This window comes from Monodelphis domestica, chromosome 7 (assembly GCF_027887165.1).
Source record: "Monodelphis domestica isolate mMonDom1 chromosome 7, mMonDom1.pri, whole genome shotgun sequence".
Lineage (NCBI taxonomy): Eukaryota > Metazoa > Chordata > Mammalia > Didelphimorphia > Didelphidae > Monodelphis > Monodelphis domestica.
The window spans coordinates 95821324-95836274 of record NC_077233.1 but is presented as its reverse complement, the minus strand read 5'-3'; positions in this window follow the sequence as shown (position 1 = coordinate 95836274).

Below are 14951 nucleotides of genomic sequence, written 5' to 3'. Positions count from 1 at the left end.
ATATTCCGTCCCTTTCAGGTTCTACAATTTATTTAGCGATTTTCCCATCAATGGGCATCTGCTTGGCTTCCAATTTCTCGCTACCACAATATATCCTCCTATATTTTTCACCTCTAATCTTAATGGAAAATCTTCTAATGTTTCTACCTTCTAACTAATGTTTGCTCTTCACTTCAAGTAAATGCTTTTTATCACATTAAGAAAAAAATCTTGTAATTGCTAAGCTTTTTAGTGTTTTTTAATCTGACAATTCAACCTACTAATGGACCCAAGGGAGCTTGGCACTGAGCTTTCTCCCTCTCCATCCAGAGTCCTCTTCTCTGGACCCACATATAGAGTTACCAGGTTCCATCCAGAGGGAGCCTGAGAACCTAGAAGAACGACCAGACTCTTTTTCTCTCATTATTTGGCTTGTTAGGCACCCACCTCAGCCTCTGGGGGGGTTTACTTGGAGCTTAGGATTGGCTTGTGTCTAGGACTTCCTGAGATGTTTGGGGAGGGGAGGAGAAAGGAGCTCAATCTGCAATAGAAATCCCATAGGGAAGAGCTATTTATTTATTTCCCCTGTTCCAATGAGATGGTAAGTGACACAAAAGAAGACCCTTACTGCCCATCTACCCAAAAGAACCAGTAAGAGTGACCCACAGCCGGGAGGCTGAGACCCTCATCAGAACACAAACACATTTATGAAGCTGATGGAAGGGCATTTTCTTTTTTATTTCAGTTATGAAATGGTCAAACAATTTCTTTCCATTCCACATCTTCTGGCAAACTAAGGTAGGACTCAAGCTTGTTATTGACTATCTTCTCCAACACAGAAATTCCCTCTCCTGCCTCTCAGCTCCAACCCAATGACCCGAGATCAGTGACCCAAGCTTCTTAGATCCATGAGACTGCCTCTAAGGCTGCGTATGTCCATCTCAGGATATATAATATAATATATCTAATTATCTATGTTTTGTTTGCATATGATTACACATAATAGTTTTAAAATAATTTTCTTTATTTTTCATTTACTGTGATTTCCCTATTCTTGGTTTTATCTTGAGAACTTGATTCTCTATCTGTCTCTCACATTAAATTAACTAATATGTTATTTGTTTTATTGGTCTTTTAAAAACAGTTCTTTGTTTTTTTTTTAAACCCTTACCTTCCGTCTTGGAGTCAATACTGTGTATTGGCTCCAAGGCAGAAGAGTGGTAAGGGCTAGGCAATGGGGGTTAAGTGACTTGCCCAGGGTCACAAAGCTGGGAAGTGTCTGAGGCCAGATTTGAACCTAGGACCTCCCATCTCTAGGGCTAGCTCTCAATCCACTGAGCTACCCAGCTGCCCCCCAGTTCTTTGTTTTTATTAATTAAATTGTTTTATTTTGCATGTAATTTTTAGAATTAGAATATTTCCTCTCCCAATATTTTGATGAATTTTCTAATGTTCACATTTTTTAACCACATCTTCAATTCATTAAATTTTTTTTCATCTTTATTTCTCTGGGATATACATTTGCCTCCAAGGAGTGCTTTAACTATATTTTATCAACATAGGATGATGGCCAGTTTCTTTTGTATTGGTGTATATTTTTCCAGTTGTTTTTTTTTCCATTCCTAATTCTAGATGAGAAATGCTCTGCAAATCTGTTCTTTTTTATGCAAACTTTTTTCTCCTGACTGTTTGCAAGGCTCACTTTGTTTCTCAAATGCTATAATTTCATGATAGCATTTAAAAAAAAAAACTTCATCTTCCGTCTTAGAATCAATAAGGCAGAAGAGTGGTAAAGACTAGACAATTGAGGATTAAGTGACTTGCCCAGGGTCTCACAGCTAGGAACTGTCTGAGGCCAGATTTGAACCCACAGAACTCCCATGTCTAGGCCTGGCTCTCGATCCACTGAGCTTTCTAGCTGCCCCTTGCATTTTGAAGTGAATTGAATTTGGAGTTCCTCTATATCAGCATCCTGTAAATTCTATATATCTGAATTTTGCTCTTTGGCTTCAATACTTCCAAAATATTTTCTCACATGATTTCCTAAAATATGATATTCATAGTCTTTGTTTCTTTTTCTTTTCTTAGAAACCAATAACGTTCATGGTTTTTCATTATGTTATATACTGTAGTTTCATTGCCTTCAATTGAAGAGACTTTGAATTTTCTTCCAGTAGTTCTGATCTTGAAGTTTCATTTAAGTTATTGGAATTTTAGCAATCTTTTACCGGGAGCTGATTCAAGCTCAATTTTATTCTTCCTCATCTTTCATTTTGTCTTCCATTGGACTATTCTGTTTCAAAGAAAACTCATTTTGTTGACATACTTTACTAACTGTTCCAAGCTTTCATCTCACACTCAGTTTTTTCCTTCCTTCTTTGATTTTAATTACATCTTTATAGATGCCAGATCTTCTTTTTATTTCTCTTTTGAACTTATTGGCCACTTTGAAGATTCTTGCACTATATCCAATCTTCTTGCTTTATAGCTTTAGTTGTTATTATCATTGAATCATTTTTCCTCCTGGTCTCTCATTTTCTTCCCCCCATAACATTTATAAATTGTATTGGAGTCTCTTTTTTTGGCTTGCTCATTTCATCAGTTGATTTTTTCTTTTTCTTTGATTTTCTTCATAACAGTTTTGTTATCGTTGCTATTTTCCCTAGTTGACATATTTGTTGCTATATTTTAAGGAGATGAAAAAGAACTGGGCCAATTATGATGACTTCCTCTATCATATTGCCCTCAATTTCCTCTTTTGCTTCCTTTCCACAAAGTGATTATTAATAAATATTTTTCATTCCTTCATTTAGCACCTATGAAGAAATGTCATTTATATCTGGAAGATGAAGGATGACTTCTTGAAAGAGATCACATTAGTCTTCCTAAAGCTCCACTTTCTTCATATCACTCCTTTGCTCAATAACTCTCTGGTTCATTTAACTAAAAAAAATTAATTGAGTATCTACTATATAGATAGCTCTCTTATCTGCATGGTAAGGACAAATAGTGATTAGTGAGTCATAGACCTTGATTTCAAGATGCTCATAGTTCCATTGAGTGACCATGCAAAGTACGTCAAGTCAACAAGAGTATGTTGGAATCATCTGCTACCAGTTCCCAGGAAACAAATGTAAACACTTCAATATGAGTACTCCCATACAACAAATCAGGCTTTGTTTTGTTGTTTTGTTGATTGTCTAAACATACTAAAATTTTGGAGAAAATGGTAATGATGTAGATAAAAATAAAAGTGTATCACATACTTTTTGAGAACCTGTTATTAAACAGTTGCCAGAATACCCCTAGAAAAATACTGTAAGAGAAGTAATAGGAAGATGCTATATGGATTCAGAGGAGGGAAGGATCATTTACAAATGGGAATGGGGATCATGGAAGGGACATTAAGCTAATTTTGAAGGCAGGAGAAAATATGAAAATGAGTGAGCCAGACACTCCAGGTGGGAGGATATGATATAAGCAACATACATATGAAATACATATAAATATGGTGTTAGCAGGACAAAAAAAAATCTATTTTCTTTGGCTAAAGTTTGGGAAGAAGAAAAATGGGAATTAATACTGAAAAGGTCAATTAGAGCCAGATTAAGGAGTGGGCCTTGAATGCCAGGCTAAGGAGATGCAAGTGTTTTGATCAGCACAGAAATCTGGGCAAGGCTTTCACACTGTCCCTTTAAATATCATGTCACTCCAACCTGAGGAATTCAGTTCTTGGTGATTTGCTTGTAGGAAACTGAAGTCCCAGACAGATCCATTTCACACATTTCACCCTCTCCCTCCACAGAGTGCTGAGCCCAGTTTTCCAGAAAGGGAATAGGGCTTGCCAAAAGTGTCACTCTCCCTACAGGCATAACAGTTTGCAACAGGAATATGCTTCTCCCTCTACCTTTCTCCTCTGTCCCAAGGGTGACCTCAGACATGAGGTGACTGAGCTATGAATCACTGGCCTTAAAGGAAAATGTGCTGTGACTTAAGAAGCAGAAGTATAATAACGAACTCCGAATTGTAAGATTTAGAGATGGAAGAGATCTGAGATGTCAAGGCTAGAAAATACTTTAGAATACAGAACATAAAATGGTAAAGCTGAGGAGGGGTTCAGAATGAGGGACGGGAGATGTGGAAGAATCTTAAAGCATGTAATTCTGGGTGCCTGGTGAAAGAGAACCCAAACATCAAATGGCAGAGCTGCAAGGAGCTCATGAACCTAAAACACAGGATATTAGTTAGAGAGGGCTGTAGAACACAGGCCATAGGGGACCACTAGGTGGCACTCTATGAGAGTAGAAATTAACAAGCACCTGATATTCTCAAGAGCCATCATCAGGAAGAGTCAAGATATATTAGCTGTCAGTCATCCATCACTTCACCTCCCACGCTGTATCCCAGGTTCTCACATCATCTTGAGGTATGGTTGAGGTACCAACCAATCTCTAACATCCCTACCTATTGGCCACCTCCTTTGCTTTCTTCATAGGCTGCTGTCAATTACGGTTCTATGATCATTTATTATCCTTACCAATCCCATGTAATACATTTTCACACAAGTTTTCCCAAGTTATATGATAGAACCAATCTCCCTCCTTCCCTTCCCCTCTCCCTCCTGGGGCTGGCAGGCGATTCAATCTGGGTTATACATGTATTCATTTATTATCTTAAAAAGCAACTTACTGGATAAAAGAGGACAGTTAAGGCAGAAGTTAGAAGTAATATAGACCCTATATATTCCAACCCCTCTCAAAAGCAGAAATACCGATAGGCTGGAATGTTAGTGATGGAGGATTTTAGAGTACAAAGTATAGAATGTCAGAACTGGAAAGAACCATAAAACATAGAGCACAAAATGAAGAACTGGAAAGTTTCAATATCATTTAGTTCAACAAATAAGAAAACCAAGATCCAGGCAGTGCAGAAAATGACTGCCTAAACTTGCACAATTAGGAAGTAGGTGAATCAGGATTTAAATCCAGATCTTTGGACTCCAGATTTGTGTTCTTTCTATTGCAATATTCTAGAACTCAAACTATAACAGTTTGGTCTCTACCTACCTAATTTATCTCTCCCTCTTTCCCAATTCCCAGGAGCCCTCTAAATCAGACTAATCTCTCCATTGTTCCCCCATTAGTAGGTCTACTAATGCCATCCCACAAGGAATGTTCCCAATACCACTCTCCAATACTTTATTTCTCCAAATTATGTCCATCCTTCTGTGCCCAACTCAAATTTCATGCCACCTAGTTTCCATGTCAGTCTCCAACTTTATATCATCTATTTCCAAGCCTTCTTTGCTCTAGACAAAACATCTCCAGTTCCTTCAGCCCAAACCCTTTCAACTTGATCTCCAGTCTTCTTAATGTCCGGGTCTTCTCCCAGATGTTCTCTAGTTTGTGGATGTCCTTCCTAAAATATGGTACCCAGATCTGAACACAGTATTCCAAATGTGTAGCTAAACAGAGAAGAGTATATGGTAGGTCCCTCATTCTAGAAGCTATGCCTCTCTTTGTAATGGTAGCCTGAGACTTCAGGAGGTTCTTTGGTAGCTGCATCACATTACTCACTCACCTTGAGTTTACAATTGGTTAAAACTTCCAGACTTTTCCACAAGAACTACAATATCCCGCATTGCCCACTCATGAAATTGATTTATTTATTGAAATAAAATTGAAATCAAATAAGTGATTCCTATTAAATATATATTATATGGTATATTTTTATAAATACTTATAAATAAATATAAAAACTTATAAATAAATTTATAAGTATAAATATAGTTAATCCAAAGTCAATTCGGGGAGAAGGCTCTCAAAACTGGCAATAGGAGGAGGGGGATCAGGAAAGACCTGATGTACAAGGTGGCACTTAAGATGAGACTAGAATAAAGATAGAGATTCTAAGAGATAAAAATGAGGAAAGAGCATATTCCAGACATGGAAGACACCCTGTGAAAAAGCAAGGAGATAAAAGATGAAATGCCAGGTGAGAGAAAGAGCAAGAAAGGCAGTTTGGTTGAGTAGAGCACATGAAGGGGAGTGATTGTAAATTGGAAAGGTAGGTTGGAACCAGGTTGTCAAAGACCTTCAGTTTCCAAAAGGGGAGTATTTATTTGATCCTAGAGGCAATGAGGAGGCCAGTGGAATGTGTTGAGCAGGGCTAAAATATAGGTGTTAAGAATGTATCATAATAACTACTGTGTGGAGGAGAGACTGAAGAGGGGAAAGCCCTGAGACTGTAATATCAAATAAGAGGCTGCTTCAAGAGTACAGGCCAGAGGTCTGCCCACTTCAGGGGCAGTGAGGTGGCAAGGTGGATAAAGAGCCAAACCTGGAGCCAGGAGGACCTGGGTTCAAATCTGGCCTCAGACACATCTTGGCTGTGTGACCACAGGCAAATCACTTAACCTCATTTGCCTGGCCATTGCCCATCTGTCTTGGAGTTCTTATTAAGACATAAAATTAGAGCTTTAAAAATTAAGAGACGCACTTTGGAAATTATAATGCACCAGATACCTGTGAGTTATTCAGGATTGCATTAGCCTTTGCTTTAACAATGGCCACACCTAAGGAGTTAAATGACATGATGGACTGAGCTCAGGGCTAGAAGGAAGATGTGTGTTCAAATCCTGCCTGAGGCATTTTCTGCCCATATAACATGGCAAGGTACTTCACCTCTGTCTATCTCAGTTTCCTCAACTGTAAAATGATGATAATGACAGAACCCACCTTGCACAATTGTTATGAGAATCAAATGAAATAATATTTGGTTTTTTTTTAATATATTTTATTTGATCATTTCCAAGCATTATTCGTTAAAGACATAGATCATTTTCTTTTCCTCCCCCCCCCACCCCCCATAGCCGACGCGTAAGTCCACTGGGCATTAGATGTTGAAATAATATTTGTAAAAAAGCACAAGTGCCCAGCACATAACAGATGCTTAATAAATGGTTATTCTCTTTTCTTTCCCTTCCTTAGTGTATCAGCTTCCCATCGTCTCCCTGGCTCCAGTCTTTCCCCTCTTCAAGCCATTCCTCACACAGCTATATTAATAATCTTCTTAATTCACAGATTTTTCCAAGTCACTCTTCTGCTCAAGGACTCTCACTGGTTTCCTGCTGCCTCTATGATAAAACACAAACTCCTTAGAGAGGCATTAGAGTTCTCAATAATTTGACTATAGCCCATCTTCTTTCCACACCACACTCCAAGTACTAGGATTCTAACAAAACTGGGCTCTCTGCATCATGAACATACAGAAGAAATCCATGCTGAAGGTAATACAGCTCTGAAGGTACGTAGAGATTCTTTTGGGAAAAGGTTTCTATGCTTTTCAGGTGCAGTGCTATCCAGATGTCTTCTTGAAAAATAGATTCATGCTGTGCAGGCATGTGATTTCTGAATCATTGGCAAAACTCGGAGATGCTGTTAAATGAAAGATATTAGCACTTTTTTAAATAAATGAAGTCTCCTTAAGAGACCATTCACAGCACTTTCAAAGCTGGATAATTTTCTAGTTAAGGTCGGGGAGGTATGTGAAGAGAGGGAATGAACCAGAACAAGGACATTGTACATAGTGTTCCCTGAAGTTCCTAGATCATTAAGACGGGAGGTGAAATCCCAATATCTTTATTTTACAGAAGGGGAATATGAGGTCCAAAGAGGGGAAAGGATTTGCCCAAGGCTCATGCAACAAGTCATTGACAGATACAAATGTATTTTTTCCACTACACTATTTTCTATTATTTATCTTTTTTATTAAATTTATCTAGGTCTGAAAAGAGAACATTGAAGCCCCAACTATTATAGGTTTTCTATTTCTCTTTATAATCTCATTAACTTTTCCTTTAAGTATTTACAAGCTATGCCATTTGGTACATATATTAAGTATTTCTATTATTTTGTTGTCTGTTATTCTTGTTCTTTTAAGCATAATGTATCTTCTATGCTTACCTCTTTTACCCAGGTCTATTTTGCCATTGCTTTGTCTGAGATGATTACTATTGCCACTTTTTAAAATTCTCCCAAAACATGTTAAGTTCTGCTCTGGCCCTTCATTTTAATTCTGAGTAAATCTTTATGTTTCTAAAGCATTTCTTATAAACAATGTAAAGTTGGGTTCTTCTTTCTAATCCAGTCTGCTACTCTTCTGTTTTATGGGGAAATTCATTCCATTCATGTTCACCGTTTTGACTGCTAATTGTATTTTCCTCTCTGTCATAATATTTTCTTTTTTCTCTTGTATTTTTTCCTCTTCCCCTTGTTCTTCTTTACAGAGAAAGGGGAGATAGAGAAAGGAAAGAAATCTGGTTGATACTATTAATAATTCAAGTGGCATGTTCCTGATGCTCTGTGCTTCTCCTCTCTTCAAGTCCAGAGCCTGATTTCTTGTTCTTAGACTTTCTCTCTTTTCATCATACTTTATCATCAACCAACTGAAATTAAAGTTTGTCTTGCTTATATTTCTTTTCTAACTCTCTCTCCTTCTTATATACCTTATTTCCCAATCCCTATAATCTCCATTGCATTAAATGTATTTCAACACCAACCATTGTTCATATGTATTTGCGTGGTAATGTATAGGCTCTGGGCTCACTCTCCCAACCTCCCCAGTATTACTGGTTGGTTATAAGCCTAGAGGTCATCTACTCCTCTCATCAGGGTCCTAGAGACACCCTTGAGGAATATTTAATGTTTTCTCTAGTACCATTGTCGATAAACTCCCATTCAGTGGGCTCTTCACAATATCAACTGCCAGATAATATTTGCCCAATACCATCTTGATTAATTGATCTCTCCTTAATGTCATTTACCCAATTAACATCAGTTAGCTTATACAAAGAGATATTTATTGGGGAAGTATAGCAAATACAGAATTATAAATCCACTGGGGCTCACTCTCCCTCCTAAGTACCCATTTGGTCCCTGGGGAGAGTAGACTAAGCTTAGAGTTGTAACAACTAAACATTCACTCCACCAAGTTCATTTCTGAGTGAGGCATAGCCAATAGACAAGTCACTTCTTTGCTTGTAGTTGTTTCAGCCATTGGGGCAAGCCACTCCTATACTGGGTCAAGCAAGTTGTTCCCCAGGGCTGGCTCTTCACTGAATTCAACTGGTGTAGTTATCAGCAAATTCTACTATGAAATCCAATTGCTGGATCTTTGATAGTTCTTCCAACCTTTTGAAACTCACAAGGTCATAGATTGGTTCCCTTCCGTCTCTAATATTTATTCCCCTAGGATCAGAAAATAGAAAATGCACATGAGACATAAACAGAAGGGTGGCACCCTGCATTCATGGTCATATATATTCAATCCTCCTTTACCTAATTCATCTGAGTGAGATCAGGAAAGTTTTGGTCCCCCATCCATTTCTCTTTTATGTTTATATACTACTCTTCTTGTATAACATCATTTTGGGGAAATAATAAGTTTCTCCAGTTTCTTCCTCATCAGTGCATTATTTTTTCTGTTCCTTTTCCTTTCCTCTTTTAACTCCCCCCCAAAAAAAGAACAAAATCACCTCCCTTGCCCTACTGTGCATCTCCTTTAATTTCCTCTGTAACCCCTGAAGACAACCACTTCTTCAATTAGCTCCCTTTAAGTTTGCTTAAATATATTTACCTTTCTAGATTTCTCTTGACTCCTATACTTGCATTAAAAAGTTTCTACTCAGCTTAAGTCTTTTTTATCAAGGATATTTAAAAGTACGCCATTGAATTAAAAATCAATTTGCCCCCTGTATAATTATACTCAATTTTACAAAATCAATTATGTGTAGTGGCAAATCCTTACCTTCTGTCTTTAGAAAAATTTATATTCCAAGTTTTCTCCCTCTTATAGTAGTTGCTGCTGATTCTTATACAATACTGACTATGATTTAATCTTGAACTTTATGACTGCTTACAATATTCTTTCTTTGATTCTGAAGATCTGCATTTTGGCTATGACATTCTGAGTTTCTTTCAGAAAGTAATGCATAAATTCTTTTGATTTTTGCTTTCCTTCTGGTTTTAATAGATGTAGGCAGCTTTTCCTTATGATTACCTGAAATATGGTGCCCAGATTTTTTTTTCAGGCCAGTTTTTTAAAATAGTAAATACCTTAATTTTGTTCTCTCTGTCCCTGCCCTCTCCTCAATCTTCTGACTTTCTCTAATATTTCTTATCTCAAGGAGTCATATGATTCTATTTGATCCATTCTCATTTTCATCAAGCCCACTGCCAGGATAAGGTTTTCAACTTCCTGTTCTGGGCTATTAATTCATCTTTCAATTGTTTTCCTCCTGAAATCTGTTCATAATTTCCTTTTTTGCCTCTTGGTTTATTTTTCCAGCCATTCTTTCCATTCTTAAAGCCATTTTTCCCTCTAAGGCTCTAGGTATAATCATTATGTGCTTATTATATTGTTCTGGGTTTACCTCTTGGGCTTTTCTTAACCTGTAGTATTTTTTCACTATTCACTATGTTCAACATCTTCTGTTTACTCATATTTTCAGCCTAATTTCTTGGATTGGATTTTCTTGTTTAGGATATTCCCTTTAAGTATTTTATTTATTTTTTATTTTTATTTTATTTAGTCAATTTAGAATATTATTCCTTGGTTACAAGAATCATATTCTTTCCCTCTCTCCCCTCCCTCCACCCTTCCCATAGCCGACACACAATTCCACTGGGTATTACATGTGTCCTTGATCAGAACTTATTTCCATGTTGTTGAACCTTTAAGTATTTTTAATGAGTTGGGTAGACTATATTTGATCTTGTTGATTTATTGTTATTAATTGTTAAAGAGATTTTGTTAATCTCTCCCTCAGTCTCTTTAAAAGGCAGGAGAGGGGGATTTCTAGGTGGAGCAGAGCTGATAGGAGTCAGTGAGCCAGAGCTGAAGATTCCATTACCAAGGAGACTAGGGGAGAGATAAGGAATGAATCATTTGGCAGTTAGGTCTGTTGGCCTTTGGATCTAGAGAGAGGAGGAGGTCTGTCTCTGAGGCAAGGGGCTACTACTGGCAGTTACTACTGGCAATTGGAAGATAAAGCCTTATTTAAGAATGTTGTGGGTGGTGGCTGTTGATTTATTAGTGAATCAATTTTAGATAGTGTAGGTTAGATAGGCCTGGTCTGGCCAGGCAAGAAGAACCTGTCCTCAGAAGACAGTTAGAAATAGGGTTTTAGAAATTTTAGTTAGTATTAGGAATTTAGGTGTAGTCTTAGAGTATTAGAATAATAATCTCTCTTTCCTCCTTTCTATTTTCTATCTGTACTTCTTTTCAAATTAAACTAAGTGTTTTATTAAACTGCTCTTCTCACTTTTGTCAAACTCCTACCATTTAACCCTTACACAACTATATTTTTTGTTACTTATTTGAGAATGTGACAACTGAAAGGAGAAGGGGCTTATTGAATAGTTGAAAAGTGATTAATAAATAATAGAAATGCAAAAAAGAAAAGAACATCACTAAAACATTTTTAAAATACACAAAAGAAAACAAATAAGTTTAAAAGGGGGCACAAACAGGAAAATTTTATTCCATTGTTAAATTTAATATAATATATAAAATATTTAATAAAAATCTTATGAGACAGTTTTGCAGCTTTCTATATAACCTTTTTTGTTCTCTGTTTATTGAAACATTTGTTTTTGTTGATGGTTGCTAAATTTATAAAACAAGAATTTTTTTATAAAGGGAAAGTAGACCTGAGGCTTTGGAATAGTCTATAAGGTTTTCCTCCCTCTTTCTTGACCCATGTTTTCTGATAAATTGCTTGCCAACCTTATCTGCTCTCAACTTTTCATTAATTATATGCATATTTTCTTCCCCTCTGACAAGAGGTTGGAAGCAGGCATCATCATTGGACTTATGAAATTATGGATGGCCATTGTGTTGCTTATAATTCTTAAATCTTTCACAGTCATTTTTCTTTAAATTATTGTGGCCTTTGCCTCTTTTGGCACTTTGCATCAGTTCATATGTGTCTTCCCAAAGTCCTTAGAATCTTATTTATTCATAGTTTCTTATGTTGTAATAATATTCTATTATATGAACACTTCAAAAAGAGAATTGAGAACTTCTAGGTAAGGGAAAATTGACTTAACATCACAAAAATGAAATTCATTATGTTTTATCAAGTAGAAAAAGACCCACTTATTTGAAAAGCATTCTTTTTTTTTTACTCGTACTTTCTACCTTAGAATTAATACTATGTATTGGTTCCAAGGCAGAAGAGTGGTAAGGGCTAGGAGATGAGAGGTAAGTGACTTACACAGAGTCACACAACTAGGAAATGTCTGAGGACAGATTTGAATCTGTCTCTAGACATGGTTCTCAATCCACTAAGCTACCTTTCTGTCCCCAGGAACCATTCTTGAATCAAGTGTCTTTAGTTATGTAAAAATATTTTATCTTTCCACTAACACACTCCAGATCCCCTTGGTCAGGTGATTACATGTGAAACCAAGGTACTCCACTCCAAAGCAAGGCAATTGCAGAGAATTATCAAAGAAAAAACTCACAGTAAAGAGTAATGAATGCAGCAAAACCTTAAATAAGATCAATCAATTAACCAATCAAATGGGATACCTTATTTATTCATCAGAAAATTCATACTGTGGAAAAACTCTTTACATGTAATTAATATGCTGTATATATGGGTATGTAAGTTGGGGTTTGGGCTTTAAAAATCACTCTATAGCAAAAATGAATAATATGGAAATAGGTATCAAGTAATAACATTTGTACAACCTAGTAGAATTGCTTTTCAACTCTGGGAGGGGGGAGGGAAAAGGGAAGGGAAAGAAAACAAATCATGTAAACATGGAAAAATATATTAAACTAAAATTAAATAAATAAATAATGAATATGGGAAAACCTTTCAATTCAAGTTTTCTTATGCACCAGAGAATTCACACTAGAAAAAAAACCCTATACTTGTAATGAATGTGGGAAAAGCTTTAGACACAGAAGGACATTTACTGATCATCACTGAATTCATTCTAGAGAAAAACCCTACAAAGGTAATCTGTGGGAAAGCCTTCAACTTCAATTCAGGCCTTACTGTACATCAAAGAATTCATAGTGGAGAGAAATCCTACAAATGAGAAGAAGCCTTAATAGACATCAGAAAATTCATACTGGAGAGGAAGCCTATAAATGTAATGAACGTCAGGAAGCCTTTCAACAGAACCTAACTATACATCAGGAAATTCACAATGAAAATAAAATCCTATAAATGTAATGAACGTGGAAAAGCCTTCTGACAGAGAGATAGCCTTAACATACATCAGAAAAATAATAGTGGAAAGAATGCCTATAAGTGCAATGAATGTGGGAAATCATTCAGCTGGAGAAGAAGGTGCTGTATGCATCAGAAAATTCATACTAGAGAGATATTCTATAACTATAATGAATGTGGGAAAATCTTTAGCCAGAGAGGAAACCTTAATATACATCTGAAAATTCCTATTGAAGAGAAATTCTGTAAGTGGAATAAGTGGGTGAAAACCTTCAACCAAAAGGAAGGTTAGTGTATATTAGAAAATTCATATAGGAGAAAGTCCTATAAATGATATGAATGTGGGAAAGTCTTCAGGAAGAGGACATATTTCTGTATGTAAGAGAATTAAGCCAGAGAAATTCTGATAACAAATGTAGTAAAGGCTTCAGCCACAAAACATCTTTTATTATCTATGGAGGATAGTGTAATGAATATATGGGTAATGAATGTGGGACTATTTTCATCCAAAGAGGAATAAATAACTGAAAACACACACACACACACTCCTTATCTTCCATTTTGGAATCAATATTGTGTATTGGTTCCAAGGCAGAAGATCAATAAGGGCTAGGTAACTTAGTGCCAATCTAAGACAAAGGGTAAGGGTGTTTTTTTTTAATAATTTTTAAAAGAAGTATAGATTTGAAAAAATGAAACAAAACAATAAAAACTTAATTCTGTAAAAATTATAATGATCAAACTTGGCCCCAAGAAGAGATAGGAAAAAAGTACCTCCTTCCATTTCTTTACCTAGGGAGGGAGACTTTGGATGTGAAACCCTGTGTGTAATGTCAAACTATTTCAATATGTTAGTTAGTTTTGCTGGACTTTTCCTTTCCCTTTTCCATTTCTTTATCATAAGAGATGACTCTCCAGAAGGATGCATCACATCAGTGTATTTATGGTTTTATTTGGGGATCTTGGTTTTGTATGTGTGAGCTCTTACTGTTTAACAATGATCAATATGGGAGTGTGTTTCCATTATAATAAAAATAAAATTTTTAAAAAGTAAGAGATCTAGGGGACAGTGAGGGAAGAATACTATGGGAAATGGAGGCGATGTCAAAAGAGAAGATATCTATCCATATTTCTTTTTAAGCATATGTTTGATTTCCTTGGGAGGGTTTTATCAAATCCCTCATAGAAATTCTCTACTTCTTTGGTATTCTCAATAAATACTGATATATAAGTTGCAGTTATTTTCATGGAGGTCTTTTTGGAACTATTTAGTTACAAGCACTGCAGTTACAAGCACAAGATAAACACATGTCCTGGAAAATCCTGTTTCTTGTTGCCATTGGGACCATGATAAAAGCAACTCTGCCAGTGCCTTTCTTGGCTTCTCCAGGGGGACCCTGTGAGCTTTCATTCAATGGCAGCCTCCTTTTTCCTTCTGATTATAAGTGACAATGTTCAAACTCATGATACACCTTATTTTCCTCCATTCTTTTTAGATCACTGGGCATTGGATAAGGTTCTCACCTTGGGAGTGAATATGAACATATATGAATAGATGTGTGTGTCAATATATGTATGAAAATGGAATTCATATATATGTATATAAATGCCTCAAATGATATGTATATGTGTAAAATTTCCACTAGATCTATGAAACAAGAAAAAATGAAAAATATTTCTCAGTCCTATGAGACCTTCTTCCACTTCTGCAGTAATGGTCTAAGAG